Below are 24,869 nucleotides of genomic sequence, written 5' to 3' on the forward strand. Positions count from 1 at the left end.
ACTTGGCCGTGTGATACGGGAAGATATCAGTTAGATTACATCATGGTCAGGCAGACTTAGATAGTTGACCATCCGGTCTGCCAAGCGCTGTTGGCAAACGGGGTGTACTCAGCCCTTGTGAGGCAAACTGAGGAGCTACTTGAGTGAGAAGTAGCGGCTCCGATCTCGCAAACAGACATACAGTGGGAGACCGGTGTGCTGATGACATGCCCCTCCATATGCACATCCACTGACGCCTATGGGCAGAGGATGACACGGCGGCCAATCGGTACCGTTGGACCTTCGTGGCCTCTTCGGACGGAGTTTAATTTTAGTTATATGGTCAGCCAGAGATTCCGAAATCAGACACTGGATTGTAAGGCGTACCCAAGAGCAGATACATACTCAGATCACAATATAGTAGTGATGAAGAGTAGGCTGACGTTTAAAAAATTAGTCGCGAAGAATCAATACGGAAGGAAGTGGGATACGGAAGTACTAAGGAATGACGCGATACACTTGAAGTTCTCTAAGGCTATAGATACAGCAATAAGAAATAGCTCAATAGGAAGTAAAGTTGAAGAGGAATGGACATCGCTAAAAAGGGCAATGACAAAAGTTGGAAAGAAGAAACGTAGGGCCGGCCGCGGTGGTCTCGCGGTTCTAGGCGCGCAGTCCGGAACCGTGCGACTGCTACGGTCGCAGGTTCGAATCCTGCCTCGGGCATGGGTGTGTGTGATGTCCTTAGGTTAGTTAGGTTTAAGTAGTTCTAAGTTCTAGGGGACTGATAACCACAGCAGTTGAGTCCCATAGTGCTCAGAGCCATTTGAACCATTTTTTTGAAGAAACGTAGGTACTAGGAAGGTAGCTGCGAACAAACCATGGATAACAGAAGAAATACGATTGATGAAAGAAGGAAGTACAAAAATGTTCAGGGAAATTCAGGAATACAGAAATACAAGTCACTTAGGAAAGAAATTAATAGAAAGTGCAGGCAAGCTACGGTGAAACGACTACATGAAAAATATGAAGAAATCGAAAGAGGAATGATTATTGGAAGGACTGACTCAGCATATAGAAAAGAAGTCAAAACAAACTTCGGAGAAATTAGAAGCAAGGGTGGTAACGTTAAGAGTGAATGGGAATTTCAGTCCCAAATGAGTACATGGTGCGGATGAGCGGAGAGAGTACACTGAAGGCCTCTGTGAGAGAGAGGACTTTCCTGGGACGTGATAGAAGAGGAAACATCAGTTGATAGTGAAGACATAGGGGATCGAGTATCAGAAACAGAAATTAGAAATGGTTTAGAAGACTTAAAATCAAAAAAGGCAGATGGGATCGGGATTTCTAAACTCATTGGGGAAATGGCAGCAAAACGGGGTGTAGAATGCACGAGACTAGCGGCGTACCATCTGACTTTCGAAAAACTTCACCCACACAATTCTGAAGATAGGAAAAGCCGACAAGTGTAAGAATTATGTCGCAGTCAGCTTATCAGCTGGTGCATCCAAGTTACTTACAAGAATAGTATACAGAAGAATGAAGAAGAAAATTAAGGGTGTGTTAGATGGCGATCGGTTTGATCAGTTTGGCTGTAGAAAAGATAGAGGCACCAGAGAGACAATACTGACGTTGCAGTTGGTAGTGTAAGCAAGACTGAACAAAAATGAAGAGACGGTCGTAAAATATGTCGACCTTGGAAAAGCGTTCGACAGTGTCAAATGGTGCAAGATGTTCTAAATTCTATAAGCTATTGGAAAAGAGGGGTCAGGCACAATATGTACAACATCTAAGAGGGAACAATAAGAGTGGAAGACCAAGAACGAAGTGCTCAGATTAAAAAGGCGGGGTTGTAGTCTTTCGCACCTACTGTTCAATATGTACAGCGCGAAAGCTATGGCGGAAATAAAAGGAAGGTTCAAGAGAGGATTTAAAATTTAAGGTGAAAGAATATCAATTGTAACATTAGCTTATGACATTGCTGTCCTCAGTGAAAGCGAAGAAGATTACAGGATCTGTTGAATGGAATGAACAGGGTAATGAGTACAGAATATGGATGAAGAGGAAATCGAAAAAAGACGAAAATAATTAGATCTAGCGGAAATGAGAAAAGCAGAAACTTAACATCAGGATTAGTGATCACGAAATAGATTTTTTGCCGTGTGGCTAGGGCCTCCCGTCGGGTACGCCGGTCGCCCGGTGCAAGTCTTTCGAGTTGACGCCACTTCGGCGACTTGCGTGTCGATGGGGAAGAAATGATGATGATAAGGACAACACAACACCCAGTCCCTAAGCGGAGAAAATCTCCGATCCAGCCGGGAATCGGACCCGGGCCTTTAGGTATGACATTCCGTCGCGCTGAACACTTAGCTTCCAGAGGCGGACAACGAAGTAGATCAAGGAATTCTACTATCTAGGCAGCAAAATAACCAATAACGGAGCGAGCAAGGGCAACAGAAGCCGACTAGTACTGGAACAAAGGACGTTCCTGGCTAAGAGATGTCTACTAGCATCAAACATAAGCCTTATTTTGAGGAAGAAGTATCTGAGAATGTACCTTTGGAATACGACATTGTATGGACGTGACGCATGGACTGTGGGAAAATTGGAAAAGAAGAGAGTGAAAATTTGAGATGTTGTGGAACAGAAGAAAGTTGAAAATTAGGTGGACTGATAAGGTAAGGGATGAGGAGATTCTCCACAGACCAATCAGCGGACACGGCGGCGCATGGGCCACCTCAGCAGGCGCCTGGATCAAGCACCCACGCCGACTGCTGCTCACCAGCGACGGAGGCTGGAATTTGCACGCCAGTATCGCAACTGTGCGCCCACTGATTGGCGACAGCTGTTGCAGATGAATCACGTTTTATGCTCGATTGGACAGATGTCTGTTGTGTAAGGCGTGAAGCGTCTAAAAGCAAAGACACTGCAACAGTCGTCGGAAGGATCCAGGCTGGAGGCCCTGCGTCATCTCATTATTCTGCAAGGCGCAATTGGTCATTAGAATTATGCATCTGTTCCTGGCTATCATATCCACCCATACATGCAGGTTGTTTGTCCTCGATACGATGGCTTCTACCAGCAGGACAAGGCAAGGTGCCAGGCAGCTCGCAGCGTACATACCTGGTTCGAAGAGTTTACCGTTCCTTCTGGTAATCAGACTCTCCGGATTTAACCTGACCGAGTCTCTGTCTCTATCGGGCTGTTCGCTCCATGCATCCTCAACTAAGAAACATAGCGCAGTTGGCAATTTCACTGATGTTGGCATTGCGCCACATCCCTGTTGGTAGCTTTAGGACCTCATTGACTCTTCCTGCGCGTCTCGCAGCGATCCTCGCTGCAAAAGACGGTTATTTAGGATTTTGACAGGTGGTGTGACTGGCCAATGTAAAATACCTAGTAGGACATGAGGGACCATAAATAATTTGGCCTTTCACACAGGGCTCGCTCAAATAACCACTACAGAATGTGACACTCAGTGGTGGAACAGTGAGCACACCACTATAGTAATGCCTAGATAGTGCTTCGTTAGACCCCGATCACTCGATCTATTCCACGTCGACAGTGAAGAAAGCTCATCATCGTCGAGCTGTGCCAATTAGAGTTGACAAGAAATGCGTCAACAAGAGACGTCATCATTGATTTAGTTTTTTCTTCGACCACAATCCTCCAGAGAGACCAAAGACTTTGTAGCTCAGTTGCTTCGAGAATTGTCTTGCTGTCAGATTATATACTCCATCAAACATTCATACTGTTCTTGCACATAGTTTCAAATAATTTTGTTTTGAAAAAAAATTTCGGGTAACAACTGGCTCTGATGCTTTATAACATTTTTATAAAGGAAATTTCTGTTGGTGACGGGCCGAGTGGTTCTAGGCGCTACAGTCTGGAATCGCGTGACCGCTACGGTCGCAGGTTCGAATCCTGCCTCCGGCATGGATGTGTGTGATGTCCTTAGGTTAGTTAGGTCTAAGTAGTTCTAAGTTTTAGGGGACTGATGACCTCAGAAGTTAAGTCCCATAGTGCTCAGAGCCATTTTTGTTGGTGACGGAATCAAAGTAGACAGTATTTCAGAATTACGTTTACAAACTTTGAGGACAGGTTCCTTACATTAAACCAAGAAAAAAAAGTCCATATAAACATATGCACGAAAATTCTCCGTTTTCCAGTTATTAATGGTAGTTTACAATTTAAGTGTCTGGAAAACCAAGAAAAAAAGTCCATACAAACATTTGCACGAAAATTCTCCGTTTTCCAGTTATTAATGGTATTTACAATTTAAGTGTCTGGAACTGATCAACATACAAACTCATAATAATTCCTCGAAATGTCCTCCCCTTGCTTCTAAAACCGCATGGATTCATCGAATCATGGGCTGTCACACCATTTCAAATATTCGCTGGCAGTTTCGACTTGTTTCACACGCTTCCACGACACGTCGATGAAGAATGTCTGCATCCGGGTGGTCTGCTGCATGGGCCGTTTAAGACACCCCCAGAGATAATAAAGCAAAAGGAGGCTGTGAGACTGGTTCTCCTCTACCTATTCATGTGTCATGGTAGAGACCAGGTAGTGCATCCTAGAGACTGAAATGTGCCGGAGCTTCTGTGTACGTAAGCCACATGTTTCTTCATATATGTAGGGGCACATCTTCTAATAGATCTTGGACAGTGTTCTGAATACAGTACCGTCAACAGCACCTGCCGGATGTGCTGGAAAAACATGTCCCTATCAGTCACCTAAAATTCCAGCCCACAAAAAAATCTTAAACTGATGCTAATGTCTTGTCGTACTGTAACATGAGGACGCAATCGGCCCATATGTGTTGATTCCGGAAATTTGTTATTCCACCACTTCCAAAAGTTGATTTGTCTGCAAAAGAAACTGAAGAGACAAACAATGGAATGGCAGTTTCTGCAGTAAACCATTAGCAAAAGTTCTCCTGTAGTAGGTACTCGGGAGGTATAAAATCCTACACACGTTGAAAGTGACACAAATATATCTTCATCCAGAAGCCGGAATACGAAATACATTGTCATTGTTTGAACGTCACTTTATTAAAAGGTCAATTCTGATGGAAAACCGTCTAGCTATCTCTCCAAGGTCAAGCATCATCATGTTAGAGGTGGGCCGGCGATGCAGGCTTTCCAATTTTAGTTCCTCCTCTCGTCAATGTAATAGCACTTTCTCTCTGTTGCTTATCTTATTCCTTACAACCAACATTTAAAAAATTAACATTCAGAGAAAAGATGATTATAGACGTAATCTCGAGTACTGGTCGAGTGTTTGGGACCCCAGCCAGGTAGGACTAAGGAAGATATCGAAGCAGTTCAAAGGCAGCTAGCTAGATTTGTTACCGGCAAATTCGACGAAACGCGAATATTACGTAGAAGCTTCGTGAATTAAAATGGGAATTTTTGGAGGGAAGACTAGTTCATTTCGGGGAACACTACTGAGAAAATTCAGAGTACCGGCACTTGTGGCTGACTGAGAACGATTCTAATGTCGCCAACGCGTATATTTTTCGCAAGGACTGCGAAGACAAAGCAAGAGAAATTAGGGATCATACGTAAGTATGTAGATAGACGTTTGCATTGCGTTTTGTGAAACATTACACACATAATCAAGCCCTACCACTCCCCTATAGATCTATTACAAAAACAGCTGAAATGTGCGGTGAATGAGACGTTTACCCTAAGATGTTAGAGTTTCAGGGCAGTTTTTGTGAATTATTTACTTTATAATTTTATTACATTAGGTATGGTGGCTGAAGATCGACGAGAAGGAGATTATGGTTATTAGAAATACATTATTCAAAAATGGCTCTGAGCACTATGGGACTTAACTTCTGAGATCATCAGCCCCCTAGAACTTAGAACTACTTAAACCTGACTAACCTAAGGACATCACACACATCCATGCCCGAGGCAGGATTCGAACCTGCAACCGTAGCAGTCATGCGGTTCCAGACTGAAGCGCCTAGAACCGCTCAGCCACTCCGGCTCACGAAATACGTTATTCCCAAAGTACCTAACTTATCCCCATAAACTTATCAGGAAATTCTTTCTTAACGCATATTCCCAGAAAAGTACAAGCACTAACTTCTGAACTGAGTAAATACACTCTAAAGCAGTCCACCGTCAGAGGGCCGTTGACGAGGGCAGTGGAAAGGAGTTGCCTGAATTTACCGCCGGTCCACAGTCCATATTTTCTGTGTATTCTGTAATTAATTTGAAGACTGCAACGATAATTTTTAATTTAGTTTGTTGATGAACATTCCGTACAGTACGCGAAATGTCAAATTAGTTACGCCATCGGCGAGCGCTGACCGGGGGCTTATCTGATTTCACATACCAGTGCTACTTGTTACGTTCGCTATGCGTCCAGAAACATTTTAATTAAAAGATCAGCTCGGTGAATGTAGAATTGCTGTACCGTGATCCAATGGAATATAATAAGCAAGACACATCGCGGTACCGACCTCCCGACTCAGCAGCATTAGTGGCAAAACAACTGAGAGAAAATTTGGAATACATTTCACATAAATTTTCTCAGCATGTTATAGTCTTAGGTGGAGATTTCAATTTACCAGATATAGACTGGGACACTCAGATGTTTAGGACGGGTGGTAGGGACAGAGCATCGAGTGACATTATACTGAGTGCACTATCCGAAAATTACCTCGAGCAATTAAACAGAGAACCGACTCGTGGAGATAACATCTTGGACCTACTGATAACAAACAGACCCGAACTTTTCGACTCTGTATGTACAGAACAGGGAATCAGTGATCATAAAGCCGTTGCAGCATCCCTGAATATGGAAGTTAATAGGAATATAAAAAAAGGGAGGAAGGTTTATCTGTTTAGCAAGAGTAATAGAAGGCAGATTTCAGACTACCTAACAGATCAAAACGAAAATTTCTGTTCTGACACTGACAATGTTGAGTGTTTATGGAAAAAGTTCAAGGCAATCGTAAAATGCGTTTTAGACAGGAACGTGCCGAGTAAAACTGTGAGGGACGGGAAAAACCCACCGTGGTACAACAACAAAGTTAGGAAACTACTGCGAAAGCAGAGAGAGCTCCACTCCAAGTTTAAACGCAGCCAAAACCTCTCAGACAAACAGAAGCTAAACAATGTCAAAGTTAGCGTAAGGAGAGCTATGCGTGAAGCGTTCAGTGAATTCGAAAGTAAAATTCTATGTACCGACTTGACAGAAAATCCTAGGAAGTTCTGGTCTTACGTTAAATCAGTAAGTGGCTCGAAACAGCATATCCAGACACTACGGGATGATGATGACATTGAAACAGAGGATGACACGCGTAAAGCTGAAATACTAAACACCTTTTTCCAAAGCTGTTTCACAGAGGAAGACCGCACTGCAGTTCCTTCTCTAAATCCTCGCACAAACGAAAAAATGGCTGACATCGAAATAAGTGTCCAAGGAATAGAAAAGCAACTGGACTCACTCAATAGAGGAAAGTCCACTGGACCTGACGGGATACCAATTCGATTCTACACAGAGTACGCGAAAGAACTTGCCCCCCTTCTAACAGCCGTGTACCGCAAGTCTCTAGAGGAACGGAGGGTTCCAAATGATTGGAAAAGAGCACAGATAGTCCCAGACTTCAAGAAGGGTCGTCGAGCAGATGCGCAAAACTATAGACCTATATCTCTGACGTCGATCTGTTGTAGAATTTTAGAACATGTTTTTTGCTCGAGTATCATGTCGTTTTTGGAAACCCAGAATCTACTATGTAGGAATCAACATGGATTCCGGAAACAGCGATCGTGTGAGACCCAACTCGCTTTATTTGTTCATGAGACCCAGAAAATATTAGATACAGACTTCCAGGTAGATGCTATTTTTCTTGACTTCCGGAAGGCGTTCGATACAGTTCCGCACTGTCGCCTGATAAACAAAGTAAGAGCCTACGGAATATCAGACCAGCTGTGTGGCTGGATTGAAGAGTTTTTAGCAAACAGAACACAGCATGTTGTTATCAATGGAGAGACGTGTACAGACGTTAAAGTAACCTCTGGCGTGCCACAGGGGAGTGTTATGGGACCATTGCTTTTCACAATATATATAAATGACCTAGTAGATAGTGTCGGAAGTTCCATGCGGCTTTTCGCGGATGATGCTGTAGTATACAGAGAAGTTGCAGCATTAGAAAATTGTAGCGAAATGCAGGAAGATCTGCAGCGGATAGGCACTTGGTGCAGGGAGTGGCAACTGTCCCTTAACATAGACAAATGTAATGTATTGCGAATACATAGAAAGAAGGATCCTTTATTGTATGATTATATGATAGCGGAACAAACACTGGTAGCAGTTACTTCTGTAAAATATCTGGGAGTATGCGTGCGGAACGATTTGAAGTGGAATGATCATATAAAATTAATTGTTGGTAAGGCGGGTACCAGGTTGAGATTAATTGGGAGAGTGCTTAGAAAATGTAGTCCATCAACAAAGGAGGTGGCTTACAAAACACTCGTTCGACCTATACTTGAGTATTGCTCATCAGTGTGGGATCCGTACCAGATCGGTCTGACGGAGGAGATAGAGAAGATCCGAAGAAGAGCGGCGCGTTTCGTCACAGGGTTATTTGGTAACCGTGATAGCGTTACGGAGATGTTTAATAAACTCAAGTGGCAGACTCTGCAAGAGAGACGCTCTGCATCGCGGTGTAGCTTGCTCGCCAGGTTTCGAGAGGGTGCGTTTCTGGATGAGGTATCGAATATATTGCTTCCCCCTACTTATACCTCCCGAGGAGATCACGAATGTAAAATTAGAGAGATTAGAGCGCGCACGGAGGCTTTCAGACATTTGTTCTTCCCGCGAACCATACGCGACTGGAACAGGAAAGGGAGGTAATGACAGTGGCACGTAAAGTGCCCTCCGCCACACACCGTTGGGTGGCTTGCGGAGTATAAATGTAGATGTAGATGTAGATGTAGGTACACAAGATTTTTGTCATGTTGCATTAGTGTTCGCGTAGTGTAGCGACTGTCACGGAAATGTGCTTGTTGTCATTAGACTATTATATGAGTAAACTGCAGACTTTTCTTTTATATTCTGGTGCGAAAATGGTTTAGTATGAGAACTGTAATCTTGTATAATCACTGATTTTTATTAACAGCGTTAAAAGCTCCCATATATCAGACATTTTTTATGAAAAGCTGTGCAAGTGATTTAGCAAGTATGAGACTACGTTCTACCGTTCACTAGAACTGCCTTTCTGTCACCCGTCCGCAATAAGAAGGACAAGAGAGAAATTAAATTGAGAAAATTGCTGTTGTAACATTCTTCCGAATCTTGATTAATCGGAAGTCAGGATAAGTCACAGTGAATGAAGTCCGTAAATCAGAGATGAATCAAGTAATGCTGAGACAGTACCTTTTCTGCTACTAATGGACTATTTTGGTCGATTCGTTTACCGGATGTGGTGGAAATCAGGTGCCGAAGCGAAGATGGCGAACAGATAAGTTTGGTGACTGCGGAGCTTGTTTGTATTAAACACGATACAACAAAGGATTTATCATTACGTAGAACAGTATAGATCTGACTCCGTGAAGTAAATTTAGTTGAAAAGTCTCGGCTTTTTTGAGGTGCACTTAATGGCGCAAATCGACACGTCACAAAGTTGATCTCCTTCCATCTTCAGTTCTACTGAAAAAGATAAATTTAGGTATCAGTATTAACAAGGGTTAACACAGTGTCTTGAACGTGAAACTTAGAATTAAAGACTGCAATTATTGTTATTGTTATTATTATTATTTACATACATAAATTTTAATACAAGGATGCTTATATCAAAAGCTGGTGCGAGCAAGAAGGCTTACAAAAAAGAAAAAAAATGGTTCAAATGGGTCTGAGTACTATGGGACTTAACATCTGTGGTCATCAGTCCCCTAGAACTTAGAACTACTTAAACCTAACTACCCTAAGGACAACACACACACCCATGCCCGAGGCAGGATTCGAACCTGCGACCGTAGCGTTCACGCGGTTCCAGACTGAAGCGTCTAGAACCGCACGGCCACACCGGCCGGCTACAAAGAAGAAGTCATGACCAAAGATAGGAGACAAATCGTGCCTAATCTTATTTACAAAAGAATGTCGTAATTGACATTAGCAACTGCTGTAGAAATATAGTAGTAGTATCTGTGTTTGATACTGAAGTACAGGGCTATTACAAATGATTGAAGCGATTTCATAAATTCACTGTAGCTCCATTCATTGACATATGGTCACGACACACTACAGATACGTAGGAAAACTCATAAAGTTTTGTTCGGCTGAAGCCGCACTTCAGGTTTCTGCCGCCAGAGCGCAGTGAGACAAAATGGCGACAGGAGCCGAGAAAGCGTATGTCGTGCTTGATATGCACTCACATCAGTCAGTCATAACAGTGCAACGACATTTCAGGACGAAGTTCAACAAAGATCCACCAACTGCTAACTCCATTCGGCGATTGTATGCGCAGTTTAAAGCTTCTGGATGCCTCTGTAAGCGGAATTCAACGGGTCGGCCTGCAGTGAGCGAAGAAACGGTTGAACACGTGTATCTGGACATGCTGGAAAATTGGCTCGTTCCACAACTGGAGACCGACAGCGCCGACTTCATCTTTCAACAGGATGGTGCTCCACCGCACTTCCATCATGATGTTCGGCATTTCTTAAACAGGAGATTGGAAAACCGATGGATCGGTCGTGGTGGAGATCATGATCAGCAATTCGTGTCATGGCCTCCACGCTCTCCCGACTTAACCCCATGCGATTTCTTTCTGTGGGGTTATGTGAAAGATTCAATGTTTAAACCTCCTCTACCAAGAAACGTGCCAGAACTGCGAGCTCGCATCAACGATGCTTTCGAACTCATTGATGGGGACATGCTGCGCCGAGTGTGGGAGGAACTTGATTATCGGCTTGACGTCTGCCGAATCACTAAAGGGGCACATATCGAACATTTGTGAATGCCTAAAAAAACTTTTTGAGTTTTTGTATGTGTGTGCAAAGCATTGTGAAAATATCTCAAATAATAAAGTTATTGTAGAGCTGTGAAATCGCTTCAATCATTTGTAATAACCCTGTACTTACTTACATAATATAAACAGCGGCTTTCACACCAGATGCATTTCCAGTTTGTCTGACAATAAATGATCTATGAAATGACTGATATGAAGGGTGTTTTAACCGGTTGGTGTCGTCCATATGGTGCAGTATTTCAGAAAACTGACTCAGTTATATTATTTATATTTTTATTCTTCCCAGTCACAGCCTGATGTCTCGGAAACTAAAATAGGCCACGCAATTCACAATTAGTGGGTAATGCTGAAAAATTGATTGCTTTATCGAAGAGAAAGAAATCAATCTCTAGCCCTTATGCAAGCAGCTATTCGGCTTGGTACTGACTGACAGCGTTGTTGAACGCGTCCATCTCCCCCCCCCCCCCCCCCCGCACCTCCCACCCCCACAGGGGAATATCGTGCCAAATTCTGTCCAAATGGAGCATTATAATGTCAAAATTCCGAGAAGGCTGGAGGGTATGCCCATAATGCTCTTAACGTTCTCACTTGCGGAGAGATCCGGCGACCTTGCTGACCAAGGTACAGTTTGGCAAGCGCGGAGACAAGCAGTACAAACTCTCGCTTTGAGCTGGTGGGCATTATCTAGCCGAAATGTAAGCCCGGCATGGCTGTCCACGCACGGCAACAAGTGTGTGTGTGTGTGTGTGTGTGTGTGTGTGTGTGTGTGTGTGTGTGTGTGTGCCGTGGATGGTAACTGACGGTGTACTGATGTGAAATGAAATGGCACCCCAGGCCATCACTGTCGGTTGTGGGTTGTCGGGCCGTCCGTCGAACGGAAGTCAGGTTGGGACACTATGTGATCAAAAGTATCCGGACACCCCAAAAAGATACGTTTTTCATATTAGATGCAGTGTGCTACCAGCTACTACCAGGTGCTCCATATCAACGACCTCAGTAGTGATTAGACATCGTGAGAGAGCGGAATATGGCGCTCCGCGGTACTCACGGGCTTCGAACGTCGTCAGATGATTGGGTGTCACTTGTGTCATACGTCTGTACGCGAGATTTCCACGCTCCTAAACATCCCTAGGTCCACTGTTTGCGATGTGATAGTGCAGTGGAAACGTGAAGGGACCCGTACAGCACAAAACTGACCTCGTCTGTTGACTGACAGAGACCGCCGACAGTTGAAGAGGGTTGCAATGTGTAATAGGTAGACATCTATCCAGACCATCACACAGAAATTCCAAACTGCATCAGGATCCACTGCAGGTATTATGACAGTTAGGCGGGACGCGAGAAAACTTCGATTTCATTGTCGAGCGGCTGCTCATAAGCCACACATCACGCGGGTAAATTCCAAACGACGCCTCCCTTGGTGTAAAGAGCGTAAAATTGGACGATTGAACAGAGGAAAAATGTTGTGCGGAGTCACGAATCACGGTACACAACGTGGCGATCTGATCGCCGGGTGTGGGTACGGCGAATGCCTGGTGCGCATCATCTGCCAGCGTGTGTAGTGCCAACAGTAAAATTCAGAGGCGGTGGTGGTATGGTGTGGTCGTGTTTTTCATGGAGGGGACTTACAGCCCTTGTTGTTACGAGTGCCACTATCACAGCACGGGCCTACATTGATGTTTTCTTCACCTTCTTGCTACCCACTGTTGAAGAGCAATTCGGGGATGGCGACTGCTTCTCTCAACACGGTCGAGCACCTGTTCATAATGTACGGCCCGTGGCGGAGTGGTTACACGACAACAACATCCCTCTAATAGACTGGACTGCACAGAATCCTGACGTGACTCCTATAGAACACCTTTGGGATATTTAGGAACGCCGACTTCGTGCCAGGCCTCACCGACCAACATCGATACCTCTCCTCAGTGCAGCGCTCCTTGAAGAATGGGCTGCCATTCCACAAGAAAACTTCCAGCACCTGATTGAACGTATGCTTCCGAGAGTGGAAGCGGTTGTCAAGGCTAAGGGTCGGTCAATACCATACTGAATTCAGACATTACCGATGGAGGGCGCCACGAGCTTGAATGGCATTTTCAGTCAGGTGTCCGGATACTTTTGATCACATGGCGTATCTCTGCGCTGTCCGGAGCGTCTCTAAATACGTTTCGGCCTGAAATCTTATTGACTGTAGTACAATTGTCTCCAGTCATGAATCACGCTTGAAAATGAGCCCCGATATCAGCGAAGAGATGTCCGAAGGCGCTTTGGATGGCAGTGGGATAGCAAACTGACTGTCCCCCGTGCCTGTGGTACCATCCCATTTCATAGTAGTACCCATCTGGTTGTCATCCGTTACAGTACAGCAGTATGTCAACGATATTATACACCTTGTTTTGTTGTCCTCCGTGGCAAGCCATCATCGGTTTACATTTCAGCAAGATAATGCCCGCACACGTCGAGAGTGTGTACTGCTTGTCTGCGTTCTTGCCAAAGAACGCCGGTTCTGTCCTCGGTTGAGAACGTTTGGAGCATTATGGCCAGTGCGCTCGAACCAACTCGGAATTTTTGACGATAAAACTCGGCAAATGGACAGAATTTGTCACGATATCCCTCAGAGGGACATACAACAACTCTATGAATCAATGATAAGCCGAATAACAGCTTGCATGAGAGCCAAACTGGACCAACGCATTACCGACCTACTCAATTTGTGAAGCTCTTTCTCTTGAATAAATCATACAATTTTTCTGAAGTTGTAATCATTTGTTTGTTGGTCCCATTCGCTTAATTTCTTCGTCATGTGTCTTTTTTCGTCTTACAGCATATGTTGATTATTTATTCCCTGTACTGATTGAAAAATAAATGCTAATACTGCTAAAATGCTAAAGTTACTACTAACTTATACCACTTCAGAACAACACACATCAAAAAACGTTTTGCATCACCTGGGTTCCCAAAACTCCTGAAGACAGACGTTGACTGTGGCTATTGTATCACAGACACAGTCCCTTTGACTGTTCAGAGATGTCACTAAACCCGCCCAAAGATGTAAACAACCATGCATGAGCAGCATCTATTGGACGGAGAGGGTCCGACAGCCGATCAGTTCCAGTCATTCCACCGGGAAGGAGGTACACGGCTCGTGTTCTCTGTAGTTCAACCATGCCTAGAAGGTCAATATCGCGGTTCGATCGCGTCCGCATTGTTGCTTTGTGCCAATAAAGGCTCTCGACAAGGAAAGTGTCGAGGCGTCTCGGAGTGAAACAAAGCGATGTTGTTCGGACATGGTGGAGATACAGAGAGACAGAAACTGTCGATGACATGTCTCGCTCAGCCGCCCAAGGCCTACTAGTGAAATGGATGACGGATCCCAACGGATTATGGCGCGGAGGAACCCTGGCAGCAACCCCATGGTTGAATAACGCTTTTGGGTGCAACCCCAGGACGTCGTGTTATGAGTCAAACTGTGCGTAGTAGGCTACATGATGCGCAGCTTCACTCCCAACATCCATGGCGAGATCCATTTCTGCAACCACGACACCATACAGCGCGCTACAGATGGCGCCAGCAAAATGCCGAATGGACCACTCAGGATTGCCATCACGTTCTCTTCAGCGATGAGTGTCGCATATGCCTTCAACCAGACAGTCGTCGGATACGTGCTTGGAGACAACCCGGTCGGCTGAACGTCTTAGACTCGCTGTCCAGCGAGTGCAGCAAGGTGGAAGTTTCCTGCTGTTTTGGGGTGGCGTTATGTGGGGCCGAGCCGGACGCTGGTGGCCGAGCGGTTCTGGCGCTACAGTCTGGAACAGCGCGACCGCTACGGTCGCAGGTTCGATCCTGCCTCGGGCATGGATGTGTGTGTTGTCCTTAGGTTAGTTAGGTTTAAGTAGTTCTAAGTTCTAGGGGACTTATGACCTCAGCAGTTGAGTCCCATAGTGCTCAGAGCCATTTGAACCATGTGGGGCCGACATATGTCGCTGGTGGTCATGGAATGCGCCGAAACGGCTGTACGATACGTGAATGTCACCCTCCGACTAATAGTGTAACCTTATCGACAACATATTGGCGAGGCATTCGTCTTCATGGAAGACAATTCGCGCCCCCATCGTGCAAATCTTGTGAATGACTTCCTTCAGGATAAGGACATCTCTCGACTGGAGTGGCCAGCATGTTCTCCAGACATGAAACCTATCAAAAATGCCTGGTATAGATTGAAACCCCGGCCGCTGAGGCCGAGCGGTTCTAGGCGCTTTAGTCCGGAAACGAACTGCTGCTACGGTCGCAGGTTCGAATCCTGCCTCGGGCATGGATGTGTGTGATGTCCTTAGGTTAGTTAGGTTTAAGTAGTTCTAAGTCTAGGGTACTGATGACCTCTCATGTTAAGTCCCATAGTGCTTAGAGACATTTGATAAATTCAAAACACTGTGATCGATCTACTCCGAATCGCCGTTGATGAGTAGGACAATGTAGATCAACAGTGCCTTGATGAACTTGTGGACAGTATGCCACGACGAGTACAGGCATGCATCAATGCAAGAGGACGTGCTACTGTGTATTAGAGGTACCGGTGTGTACAGCAGTCTGGACCACCACCTCTGAAGGTCTCGCTGTATGGTGGTACAACACGCAATGTGTGGTTTTCATGAGCAATAAACAGGGTGGAAATGATGTTTAAGTTGATCTCTATTCCAGTTTTCTGAACAGGTTCCGGAACTCTCGGAATCGAGGTGATGCAAAACTTTTATTGATGTGTGTTAAATAAATCTTAGTCATTTACCCAACTACTAGTAGCACTTCCGTATCTGCTCTGTTTTTGTTATTTATTAGAGTGAATTTAAACTGTAGATGGTTGTTTTCGCACCTGGATCCGCAGCAGCTAATGTCTTCTGGTTTCCTTGGGCATAGGACAGGACGTCAGCAACGTTTCCGCTATAACAAGCGACTCTTCGAGTTTGGTCCCATAGGAACTTACCACCGGAGCGCATAGCACCACCGTGTGTATTCTGGAGTGCCACACCGCCGCACGTGCAACTGTCATTCATCTATCTGTCTTCATACGTGGTATTCATGCCATGACTAGTCAGGTAACGTATCATTCCACATTATGCGTTAAAAAATCTCATTTTTGTCTCTCCCTAACCGTAGGGAAAAATTCATATGTTACCCTGCCTGTGCCTGTGCCTGGCCAATGGCACCCCATACCATCACGCCGGGTGATACGCCAGTATGGCGATGACGAATACACGCTTCCAATGTGCGTTCACCGCGATGTCGCCAAACACGGATGCGACCATCATGATGCTGTAAACAGAACCTGGATTCATCCGAAAAAATGACGTTTTGCCATTCGTGCACCCAGGTTCGTCGTTGAGTACACCATCGCAAGCGCTCCTGTCTGTGATGCAGCGCCAAGGGTAACCGCAGCCGTGGTCTCCGAGCTGATAGTCCATGCTGCTGCAAACGTCGTCGATCTGTTCGTGCAGATAGTTGTTGTCTTGCAAACGTCCCCATCTGTTGACTCAGTGATGGAGACGTGGCTGCACGATCCGTTAGAGCCCTGCGGATAAGATGCCTGTCATCTCGACTGCTAGTGATACGAGGCCGTTGGGATCCAGCACGGCGTTCCGTATTACCCTCCTGAACCCACCGATTCCATATTCTGCTAACAGTCACTGGATCTCGACCAACGCGAGCAGCAATGTCGCGATACGATAAACCGCAATCGCGATAGGTTACAATCCGACCTTTATCAAAGTCGGAAACGTGATGGTACGCATTTCTCCTCCTTACACGAGGCATCACAACAACGTTTCACCAGGCAACGCCGGTCAACTGCTGTTTGTGTATGAGAAATCGGTTGGAAACGTTCCTCATGTCAGCACGTTGTAGATGTCGCCACAGGCGGCAGCCTTGTGTGAATGCTCTGAAAAGCTAATCATTTGCTCATCACAGCATCTTCTTCCTGTCGGTTAAATTTCGCGTCTGTAGCACGTCATCTTCGTGGTGTAGCAATTTTAATGGCCAGTAGTGTAGCTCTCCCTTGAATTTTTGCGCGTGAGTGGTACGGTACAGGAGGATGGAATACCAGCTCCGCAGCCGGCACCGTAAATCGGAAACGACTAAGTTAGGCACGTGAGAGGATCGCGGCGTTGCGCGGAAACAATCTGTTATTTAAATGAGCGGCTCGGGCGGGTGGCAGGTGGCTGCCTGACCGTCGGCAACAGTGGCCGGTGCTGCCGCCTGGCGGCCGCGCGGCCATTAGCTATGTAAACAAGGACAGGATTACGGCGCTCCCAGTGGGCGGGCCGCCCAGCGCCGCCGTTATTGAAATTCCTGCGCCGGGCGCCGCCGGCTGCGACCGCGGAAGTACTTGGCCGCCGCCCGCACTGCGCGGGGGCGGCGCGCCCAAAGGAGGCCGGCGCCGCAGGGGGTGCTTTCTACTGCTGGCCGGGCCGCCGCTCCCTGCTCTGCCCCCGCAATTCCGACGTTATACCCCGCAAAATGACGATGCGAACTAGTTACAGAAGAATGAGAAAAAAAAAGGTACAATCCGACCTCGGGGAAGATTATTTTCAGTTCCGGACAAACGTATGAACACGTGGGGCCAGTACTCACCCTAAGTCGTATCTTGGAGGATAGGTTGACGAAAGGCAAATCTACAGGGTGTCCGAAAAGTCTTTCCCTGATTACATAAATTGATAACTCTTGCTAGAAGTAAGATGCAAATATGAAACTGGTGTCTAATTGATTACAGACTACCGAAGTTTTTTTCACACATCAGTAAACTTCCATTGTTGTCCAATGACAGTACACGCCGATATGACTTTGCGGTCAAAATGCTATCATGTATTGAGGACGATGATGGTTATCTCAGACGAATTGCCTTTTCCGACGAAGCGACCTTTTTTGTCAGTGGAGTTGTGAATCGCATTTGGGGTTCACGACCCCCCTGGTGAGGTCATGGAGTGCACCAGAGGCAGTGCAAAGGTGAATGTTTGGTGCGCGCTATTGCACGATCGAATTATCGGGCCATTCTTCTCCGCTGAGGCTACCATCACATCTGCAGTGTATCTGGACATGTTGCAACTGTATGCTGTTCCTCAGCTACTTCATTGTCACCCCGATGTCTTGTTTCAGCAAGACGGTGCACCGCATCATTGGGGTTTGGACGTCCGTGCCTATCTCGATATGACCTTTCCTGGGAGATGGATTGGTTGTGATGGGCCAACGGTTTGGCCTCCACGCTGTCCTGACATAACCCCATTAGACTTCTTTTTATGGGGTTATGTCAAGGACGAGGTCTACCGAACACGTGTACCAGATCTTGAAACCCTGTGGCAACGGATAACCACAGTCGTTGAATCGGTCCCTCCAGTGATGTTGGCTAATGTGTGGACGGAAACTGAAGATCGCCTAGACGTGCTACGTGCTACCAATGGCGCTCATGTGGAAGTTTACTGATGTGTGAAAAAAACTTTGATAGTTTGTAAACAATTAGACACCAGTTTCATATTTGTATCTTACTTCTAGCTTGAGTTATCAATTTATGTAATCAGGGAAAGACTTTCGGACACCCTGTAGATAACATTTATAGCTTTCACATAATTGGAGAAAGCAATCAAATGTGTTTACTGGAATAAATTCGTTGAATTTCTGAAGGAAGTAGATTCAATGAGAATATTCTCAGGACGAATACAACGAGGAGACAAAAGCCGTAGGATACCTAAAAAAATCGTGTCGGACCTAATTTTGCCTAGAGTAGTGTAGCAACCAGGCGTGGCATGTATTCAAGTCGCTGGAAGATCGCTGCGAAATATTGAGCCATGCTGCCTACATAGCTGTCCATAACTGTGTAAGTGTTGTCGGTGCTTTGCTGTCCTTGAAGTGCCCTATTTGTAACAGTTCATTGTGTCACTGAGGTGCTAACTTCTGCTCAGATTACTGTTACAGATACAGTGCATTGCGCCGGAGGCATGCACTGAACACGATGGTCTTCCCTCTCGGTAGTGCCACGTGGCCAACTGGAGCCAGGTCTTCTTGCGACAATACATTCTCGTGAATTGGCTACAGTCCAGCCAAGTCTTTCTGCAGTACCGCAGAAAGAACATCCAGCTTCTCGTAGCCCTTTTACACAATTTCTTTGAAACTAAGTAAGGTGCTGATAATGACATGAACTCACCGCGTCCAATCTCCAAGGTAAATAACTCTGTTACTGCGCGTATTTAGAGCAGTATTTGCATGGTCATTGTGGTGCTACTAGCGTCACACTGGGGAGAAGTTTGATTAATCATTTTTCAGATGTAGAAACACACCTACCAATTTTCATTTATGTCGCACGGCGCCTTCTTGGTGCTGCCATTTTTTTCCATCAGTATATGATTGAAGGTTGCTACAGAAGAATGCTGAATGTTAGATGGAGAGATCACATATAATGAGGAGGTATTGAATAGAACTGCGGAGAAGAGAAATTGTGGCACAACTTGACTAGAAGAAGGGATCCGTTGGTAGGACATGTTCTGAGGCATCAAGGGATCGCCAATTTAGTAATGGAGGGCAGCGTGGAGGGTAAAAATCGTAGAGGGAGACCAAGAGAGGAATACACTAAGCAGATTCAGAAGGATGTAGGTTGCAGTAGATACTGGAAGATGAAGAAGCTTGTTCAGGATAGAGTAGCATGGAGAGATGCATCAAACCAGTCTCAGGACTGAAGATCACAACAAACAGCAGTGTAGCAACTAGGCGTGGCATGTATTCAAGTCGCTGGAAGTTCTCTGCCGAAATATTGAGCCATGCTGCCAACATAAGAGAAGGTACCGTAGTTGCGCCTTTTCCAAAACTCAACAGCACACATCAGATTAGCCTACCAATGCTCCAGTTAAGTCAGTTAACGACACTCAGCCCTTTGCCCCAGTTGTATACACTTAAACCAAGTACCTACTAATACGTAAAGCACCGCACCTGGGGAATTTACCTTTAACTGGTATCGTTAACTAAATTCGTCCCAGTGGCCACCCATATACATGAGAACACCATAATAATAATTTTACCACAATCAGCGGGTGCTCAACCAGTCAGTACAAGGTGTAATTTGAGTCAAGATCCTACCCAGAGGAGAGGTATTTATGGGGTATATTAACTGTTAGGAGAGAGAAAACTACTATTAGCACTCCCTTCAGAATCATAAAATAGAAGGAATACATAAATAAAAGGAATTGTACCACTCTGCATGGTACCTGGATTCTATCAAACATAGTACCAACCTTCAGCGACCCATATATGCTGGGACACTTAATGAAGCACGAGTATTGCCAAATTTTACCCATACAAGAAATATGTTCACTAGCTTAGGTACAACCAAGTGCATTCGCGATACCATACATACATCTCGCGTGTTGACCACGAGGAGAAAATTCGAGAAATTCCGTTCAACTGCTCTTCCAAGTCCTTTGCTGTCTCTGACACAATTACAATGTCATCGGCAAACCTCAACCTTTTTATTTCTTCTCCACGGACTTTAATACCTACTCCGAATTTTTCTTTTGTTTCCTTAGAAGGCGTTGTGCGACATAATCGAAAATTGGTAGGCCTATTTCTACATCCGAAAAATATCTATTCAAATTTCTACCCAATGGTGCCACTATGAGGATGCAAATCAGGTTTGCTCTAAATACACGCAGTAACGGTCTTGACCTTTATTTACCTTGGAGATTGGACGTGGTGCGTTGATGTTAGTCAGGTATGTCATTATCATCTTCCTGAGTTCGAAAGAAGTCGTGTAATAGGGTTGCGAGAAGCTGAATGTTCCTTCTGTGATACTGCAGAAAGACTTGGCAGGAATGTAGCCAATGTACATGACTGCTGGCAGCGGTGTTCACGAGAATATATGATCGCAAGAAGACCTGGCTCCAGTCGGCCGCATGGCACTACCGAGGGAGAAGACCATCGTGTTCACTGTATGACCCAGGTGCATCGAAATCGGTTACTTCAAAGTAAGTTCTGAGCCAGACACACTATGGCGTGAATTCCACTGACCCCAAACCGCTGCCATTTGTGACTTCTGTGGAGTCAAACGAGAGCTCATTGGAGGGCAGAGTGGAGGTCTACATCTACATCTACATCCATACTCAGCTAGCCACCTGAAGGTGTGTGGCGGAGGGTACTTTGAGTACCTCTATCGGTTCTGCGTTCTATTCCAGTATCGTTCGTGGAAAGAAATTGTCGGTATGGCTCTGTGTGGGCTCTAATCTCTGTGATTTTATCATCATGGTATCTTCGCGAGATATACGTAGTAGGGAGCAATATACTGCTTGACTCTTCGGTGAAGGTATGTTCTCGAAACTTCAACAAAAGCCCGTACCGAGCTACTGAGCGTCTCTCCTGCAGAGTCTTCCACTGGAGTTTATCTATCATCTCCGTTACGCTTTCATGATTACTAAATGATCATGTAACGAAGCGCGCTGCTCTCCGTTGGATCTTCTCTATCTCTTCTATCAACCCTATCTGGTGCAGATCCCACAGTGGTGAGCAGTGTTCAAGCAGTGGGCAGGTCTGTCATCTTTTTTGCCGAAAGCTGTTTCTCCCTGGGTGCCAATGAGGACCAGTTGAGGGCCTACATCCAACCGGTTTGCGTGCTAGACAGACTGGCTCAAAAAATGCCTATGGGACTTAACATCTGAGGTCATCAGTCCCCTAGAACTTAGAACTACTTAAACCTTACTAACCTAACGACATCACACTCATCCATGCCCGAGGCAGGATTCGAGCCTGCGACCGTAGCGGTCGCGCGGTTCCAGACTGTAGCGCCTAGAACCGCTCGGCCACTATGGGCGGCAGACAGACTGGATCTGCACCTTGTGATGTGGTCGGGATGCAACTTCGCATGACAGCGTGATTATACCTACCACTCTGACTTCAAATTTGTCTCATCAACAACTTTTCAGAGGATATTTCCCAAGAGGATAACGCTCGCCCACATACCGCCGTCGTAACAGAACATACTCTACAGAGTGTCGACATCTTGCCTTGGCCTGCTTGATCACCAGATCTGTCTCCAAAAGAGCACATATGGGGTATCATCGGACGACAACTGCAGCGTCATCCACAACCTTTATTGATCGTCTCTGTATTGACCGACCAAGTGCAACATTCATGAAACTCCATCCCAGAAACTTGCCGCTCGGGGTAGCCGAATGGTCTAAGGCACCTTGTCACGGTCCTCGCGGCTACCCCCGTCGGAGGTTCGAGTCCCCCCTCGGGCATGGGTGTATGTGTTTAGATTTAGTAGTGTGTAAGCTTAGGGACCGATGACCTCAGCAGTTTGGTCCAAAAGACCTTACCACAAATGTCCAAATTTTTCCCAGGAACTTACATTCGGCATCATTGCAACACAATGGATACATCCAGAATGAGATTTTCACTCTGCAGCGGAGTGTGCGCTGATATGAAACTTCCTGACGGATTAAAACAGTGTGCCGGACCGAGGCTCGAACACGGGACCTTTGCCTTTCGCGAGCAAGTGCTCTACCAACTGAGCTATCGAAGCACATCTCACGCTCCATCCTCACAGCTCCATTTCTGCCAGTACCTCGTCTCCTACCTTCCAAACTTAACAGAAGTTATCCTTTCTTTCAGGAGTGCTAGTTCTGCGAGGTTGGCAGGAGAGCTTCTGTAAAGTTTGGAAGGTAGGAGACGAGGTACTGGCAGAAGTGAAGCTGTGAGGACGGGGCGTGAGTCGTGCTTCGGTAGCTCAGTTGGTAGAGCACTTGTCCGCGAAAGGCAAAGGTCCCGAGTTCGAGTCTCGGTCCGGAACACAATTTTAATCTGCCAGGAAGTTTCAGGATGGATACATATTTGGATGTTTCCATTCAACATTCTGGCGGTTACACCGGTTATTATTGTACCAGCAGTTCACATTTTCAATCGCTTATCTCGCGCTTACGATAACCAGTGATCTTGCAGTGTTAATCACTTACAAATGTTATCTGGACGAATGTTTTCCCGAAATTTCATTCCTCTACATAAATTATTTTTTAATGTTGCGATTTTTTTGTTTGTTAGTGTCTAAGAGTATTGGCAACAGAAACATGAATAGAGGGTGAAAAAATAAAGCTCGTGTGTCGGATTTTTGTCACTTAAAGGTCTCTGGTAACAACGGAATTTGTTTTATATGTCTGGTTTGCTGGGCTGTACTCCGTATGCAAAATTATGCAATGAAACTTTTAGTATTGACCACCAAACAGTGCAATTAAAATTTCCCGATGGGTAATTCTCACATAGTTTTTACAAATTTAACTTCAAATTCTTCTCTCAGAGAGGCGTGAATTTAATTAAATATTTATACTAGTTTGAACAGTTCTGATAGTTTAATGGTAATTACTATTACTGAAGTCAACAGAAATATTTTAAAGGTACCACAACGGGTGGTTCTGCACAGGTGATGAATATGTTATTATCGTTCTCCCGTCGCTAGGTATGTAATCCTCTTACTTTGTTGGCATTACAAGAGGCTACTGTGGAAAGCGATGTGATGTCTGCTCTTTCCTCGCAGCAGTAATTGAAGGTCATTGTCTCAGCAAATGACGCTCTTTCCTAGTATTTTGGAGTAAATTACAGTGCAAATATTACGCTGAAAACTGAGGCTCTAGATGGTCATCTGACAGAAAATAAATAAAAAAAAGGATTAAAATAATCAACAGAATTACACCTGGCGGGATTAGATGAAATGTTCCACTAAAAATACTACGTTGTTACAACAAAGGTTACTCGTCTGTTTAAATATCGAGGGCGTGCTGAAAAGTATTGCCTCCGAAATTTTTAAGTGAAAACTGTGATGTTATTAACATTCTACATCTTCATTCTTCATATCGACATATTCATTTCTTCACATGGTAACCCTAGCGACGAACACATTTCTCACACTGCGAGACCAGTATGTTGATTCCGTCACTGTACAATGTTTTTGTTGACGGAACCACAACCTCGCCTCTGCTTGCACCGCTTTATCACTATCAGAATTAAGTCCTGGAAGCACGCGGAAATTGGATGGGGTGCAGTCGGTAGGATGAACCCGAAACGTCGGACTGTTGCAATGTCGCATCGCATCTGTGTGATCTGACATTGTGGTGGCGAAGGAGATGGTGCTCCATGTGTACACGAACTCTTCGAATTCGAAACTGGATTGCAGCTCGCTGTTACTCACTCAACGACACACTCGTAGTTCCTTTAGACACTAACATGTTACACGCCACAATTCTGATCCCTCTAACGACAGAGGGCTGCAGAGCTGTATATAAAGAATAAAGATCCAGAATGTTAATAACTTTTTTTATTCAACCTTTAATAGTTTTCCCATAAAAAAATTCGAAGGCAACACCTTTCAGCAAGCCCTCGTGTTTGTTGGAAACTTGCGCATTTAATGGTAAAATTTCGCCATGTGCCTTCATATACTGTCTGATAGCTCCAGTTCAGTTGACAGTTTGAATGTCCACGTAGTATTTTAGTCCCTTTTTAACTGCACAGTTCGATCATGTTGTTGTTGTTGTGGTCTTCCGTCCTGAGACTGGTTTGATGCAGCTCTCCATGCTACTCTATCCTGCGCTAGCTTCTTCATCTTCCAGAACCTACTGCAACCTACATCCGTCTGAATCTGTTTAGTGTATTCATCTCTTGGTCTCCCTGTGCGATTTTTACCCTCCACGCTGCCCTCCAATACTAAACTGGTGATCTCCTGATGCCACAGAACATGTCCTATCAACCGATCCCTTCTTCTAGTTGTGCCACAAGCTCCTCTTTTCCCCAATTCTGTTCAACACTTCCTCATTAGTTATGTGATCTACCCATCTAATCTTCAGCATTCTTCTGTAGCACCAAATTTCGAAAGCTTCTACTCTCTTCT

General features: G+C 45.2%; 1 non-coding gene across 1 annotated transcript; it reads left to right on the plus strand.

Moving 5' to 3' along the window:
• Positions 1-22,710: 22,710 nt before the first annotated feature.
• On the plus strand, positions 22,711-22,785 carry Trnas-cga. The gene has a single exon. It is a non-coding gene; the product is annotated as a tRNA-Ser (tRNA).
• Positions 22,786-24,869: the final 2,084 nt, after the last annotated feature.

This window comes from Schistocerca americana, chromosome 2, assembly GCF_021461395.2.
Source record: "Schistocerca americana isolate TAMUIC-IGC-003095 chromosome 2, iqSchAmer2.1, whole genome shotgun sequence".
Lineage (NCBI taxonomy): Eukaryota > Metazoa > Arthropoda > Insecta > Orthoptera > Acrididae > Schistocerca > Schistocerca americana.